Raw genomic sequence first — 4,967 nt, forward strand, 5'->3', positions numbered from 1 at the left:
TGATACAGATGTTTCTTCATAAACAACTTCTTAGTTAAAGATTTCGTCCTTTAATGACTTTCCATCTTCAACCAAAGACTTGCAGTAGTTTTTTCATCAGCGACCCCGATGATGACGTCATCAGCCAAACATAGCATGATTGTCGAATGAACCTTCTCCTCAAGAGTCTGCCATTTTTCGTCATCCACGCCAACCATCTTTGACTTATCAGTCAGTGATGCCCACAGCCTTTGTTGCTTTAGTAGGAATCGCATCTTGATTTGCCATAAACCGAAATTGTTCCTCATAGTAAATTTGTCGATCTTTATGGTTAGGTCAAACATCTTCAATTGTCGAATAAATGCGGAATTTCAAAAAAACCTAATGAGCATCTGATACCAGTTTGTTATGAAATATATAATTAAAGAATACAAAAAATGGAAAATGTAAAGGGAGATGGACACAAAAATTTACGTGGTTCACTGACTATGTGTTAGCTATGTCGATGGGGCAAAGGGAGAATAGTATTATTAGAGAGAATGTTTTCTGAATACACAAACGTCGCCTCTAGGGTTAAAGAGTTTAGATAGCGCACTACTCTAAATCATAGGGACATAATCGTAAATAACTACAAATATAAATAAATATGTTAGGTTGTTTGAGACCCCCGTACTTGGTTGTTCGAAGCACCAACAAATAAATTCAAGGCATTCCAACCTTTTTTGGGTTTCTTTTTCTTTCTAGGAATGGTACTCCAAGGAAATATTTATTTGTACCTCTTGCAACAGCACAATTGATGTTTTTCTCCTCACATTCCTCCCACTTCCATTGAAGGTCTTGAATGCATTTTCTGTTTTTTTTTTTTTTTTTTTTTTATAATGATGTTAATAGGCAGTTAGACTAGATTCTGTGAGTTTGTGAGATCTCTTTCTATGTTTTATGTGTTTGTTAAAGATGCTGTCATATTATGATTGTGAAGAGAATGGCGTCGGCAACAATGCAAGACAATATGGAAGAATTTGCAAACAGTACGTAGTCTCAACTCAGTGTCTTCAGGTTGTACATTTCAACTAAGTTGCCCTGAATCTGATGTTTTTAGTTGCAATTTTCTCTTATTCTTCTAACATCAAAGATCGAGATAATAATGAGATAAGAAAGCCTTTTGATTGTCAGCTATAGGATTTATGTCTACTAATCATAGGTTGTTGGAAAATGCATAATCTGACCACTAGAAACATTCATAGATTTTCTAAATCATTATTGTTCATTGATCTAAGTTCAATGCCCTAATTTTTATGTTAAGTTTGTTCTTTTCACATATTTACCCTTGGAGTGGAGTAAAGGGTAATGCAATACTTGAAATTAGGTCGTATTCTCATTATTCTATAGAGTTGAATGATATCTTTTAGTATTATTTGGTTAAAGAATTATTATTTACTTCAGATATTCCACTCATGCTCTTGACACAGATACAAAAAAGTGGTAATGGTAGTATTTTGTTACTTTAATTGAATTGAAACGATGAGAACTTTAATTATACATAATATTTTGATTGGAAACTAACGTGGTTGGTAGCATCAACTATTTAAAAAAATATTGGTGTCAAGAATTGCATTTTAATGTGTGTCTTTAATCTTACATGGCATGCCAACAACTAACCCACAAGAATTGCTTTATGCTATATGTTTGCCAATCTTATTTTGAGTTCTTGATTTGTATGCTTACTTTCTAGGAAAACATGTGGTACCGATATGCTTCTTTTGCCAAAAGAAGGTTGAGTTTCTTCTCAAAAGTGGTAAAAAAGAAAAAAGAAACAAGATTGGAAACATTGGATAGACGAAAACAGTTAAACAGTTAAAATGAGTTTTTTAGACATTGGTTCATCTAGCGAGCAATAATATGAATTTGGTTGATGTTCTGTACCAAGTTTATGGATTGGTTGGTGTTTGCTATTTTTAGCCATGCAACTTCTACCTTACACAATATTTAGAATGATGGTTATTCATGTTAGGGACATAACCACTTGATGAGTTTAAATAATATTATTCTTACTTAGATTTATTTTCCCTTTTGAGTTTTATTTCTTGGTTTGGAATTTCATTTATTTTAGTGTGTTATCTAGACCTTAGAATCCCATGCTTTAGACTCTTTTCCTCTCTACTCTCTTTAAAGTAGGTTCCATTTACTTAGATGCAATATGTTAGTGACTACATTGGTGTTGTGTTTCTTTTTTTTTCTTTTGTGATAATAGAGCAATGTCAAAGTTGGCGTCCATACAAAATTGGACGACGTTTTTCTGACCTACTAATTGGAAAGGTTTTGATGAGTAACAAATTTTCTCTAACAAAAAATTGAGTGAAATATGAGATGGATTAGATGGTTTTTGATCTTTTTGAACAGTTCAATTCAATAAATGTTTAGCTTGCAACTTTGATGGGTGAAGGAATTCATAATTTTTTTTATATAATATATTGTAAATGTTTTTATAGATTGATGGAATGAGGCTTTGCATATGGACATATAAAAAAAAATCTTATAATAGTGGCATACAAATGACATATAAAAATCATAATAGCTTAAAAAAAATGCTATTATAAAGTTATATTAGATTTAATAAGTAATGCTATAATATATTTTCGTAGCAAGGTAAATATGCTTTGTTTTGGGTTCTTCATAACATTCAACATATACTATAACTTTTTTCATTAGCTATCGTATTTGTTATTTCTTGTGGTGTTTGCACATTGGTTGATGGCTTCTTGCTGAACCACATAACTTTGTGTTCTTTTCTTTCCATATACTTCTTGTTTTTGTTTTGCATCATCTTCTACTTCAATCCAATCAACCATCTTTTTCTCCTTATTCATACATTTGATAGAGTAGGAGATCTTTGTTTTTGTTTGGGCATTTGACATTTTAAAGCCTAATAATTGGTATTAGAGCCATCAACAAAATAAGATTAAGATTATTTGAAGAGCAAAAAAACATAGAATTGCATTCTTGAAAACAAAGAATGACTACTGCAAGATTTGAAATAGAGAAATTTGATGGGAGAAGTAATTTTGAGGTGTGAAAATCGAACATGAAAGTTTTTCTTGGACAGCAGAATGTCTTTAACAATTACAAACCCTTAAAGTTTCCAACCACTCTACCTAATGTGGAAAAGGAGACTACGGAATTCAGCATATGAAGCCATAGTTTTGAATGTCTTAAGATTGTTTTAAGGCAGATTGTAAATCAAAAAACAACCTATGAACTATGGAATAAATTAAATGAGATTTATCTCAACAAAGATCTTCCAAGTAAAGTTTTTTTTTAAGGAAAAGTCTATTCACCAATTGAATAGATGCTGCAAAAATCTTTAACAGAAAATCTAAATAATTTTAAAAGGTTTTCCTCATAATTTAAGTCAATGAGAGATAACATAGGTGAAAATAATGAATCATTCTTTTAAACTCAATGCCAGAATCTTTTAAGGGTGGCTATGAAGTATTGAAGATGTTGATGCTAAAAATTGCACCAATGATGAATTTATATTTTCTCGAGGAAGAGTAGCCCATTATTTTGCAAAATAAACAATTTTGGACACCAGTTTGGTGTTATCCCACATCTATCCCGACACTCAAGTTAGAACTAGGTTTGAAAATGATTCAAGTTATAGAAAATAAGCCTGAGTTTTTAGCATACCTCTATTCGATCACAACTCAAAGATTATATAGGTCGACCTCTTAGTAACTGAAGCTTGAATGACCTTTACTCTTTAGTGCCACTTCCGAGCTTCTCTTCAATCGTTAACAATTCGAGCCATCATTGCTAGAGTCCCTACATGTCTCAGTCATTCATGTGCTGACATTTGGATGAACTTTTGGTATTTGATTATCCATTGATTAATGAGTCATTAAACTTATTATTTTATTATAACTCTTTATTATAAATTGATAGTTTAATCACATAAAACGGAAATGGACATTTATTAGTCTCCAAATCAATTATCTTAAAATGGGTTTTACTAGCACAAATATATGGGTCATGCATGGTTCATGCATGTCTAAGCTATACCAAAACTCTCTCACAATACACTCAAATATGGTCTTCATATGCCCAAGCCATGCAAAATTCCGTACACACACATATATATATATATATATCTTGCACGGAAAGATCCATCAAAACTTCCTTCGTGCATGGCCAAAAAGGCCATGCAATCTCCCTCCCTCAATTGAGCTTAAGCCCAATTGAGGCTTCACTCAAATATGGGGTCGGAAAATTGTCGACTCCTATTTCCTTTTTCTTTTATATATATGTGTGCATGAATTTCATCATTGAAATCATGTGGTAAGAAATAAATGCATGAATTTCGTCATTGAAATCATAATTGATACGAGAAAGAATGCGGTGATTAAATAAAGTAATCAAAATTCAATGATGGCGTCAAACTAAAGAGGATGCGATAGTAGAATTTAGCAATATTAAAATGAAATGCGAGAAGTGCAAAATTGAAGTAAAATGAATCAAGGAAAGACACAACCCCCAAATTTGCTCTATTGCCCGCATCATCTTTGATCGCATCATTTCTTGCAGTAGGCTGATTCCTCGATTGCGATGGGCTGATTCCTCGATTACGATGGGCTGATCGAACTGGTCGCATGTTTGAGGTTATCGTGTAGTGCCATAGCAATCGTTCACTACGATCATTGCTAAATATCAAGAGGGTAAAAAATATGAACGAAAGAGTTGGTAGTTTTAAAGAGTAGTGGTTATACAAAAAGTAAGATAAATTCATAAAAGAAAAATATCAAAAGGATACTGAAAACAAGATTCGTCCCTGATGAGTTTGTGTTGCTTATCAATGCAGGGACTACACTTTTCTTTTTCATTCCGGATTTCTCAGTCCATGGAGGTCTTTGCACGATGAAAGTCTCTTCCATGATATATCTTGACTCTTTGTCCATTGACCTTAAATGAGTTGGTCCTTTCTTCATTTGTTA

The sequence above is a fragment of the Benincasa hispida genome, chromosome 6 (genome assembly GCF_009727055.1).
Source record: "Benincasa hispida cultivar B227 chromosome 6, ASM972705v1, whole genome shotgun sequence".
NCBI lineage: Eukaryota > Viridiplantae > Streptophyta > Magnoliopsida > Cucurbitales > Cucurbitaceae > Benincasa > Benincasa hispida.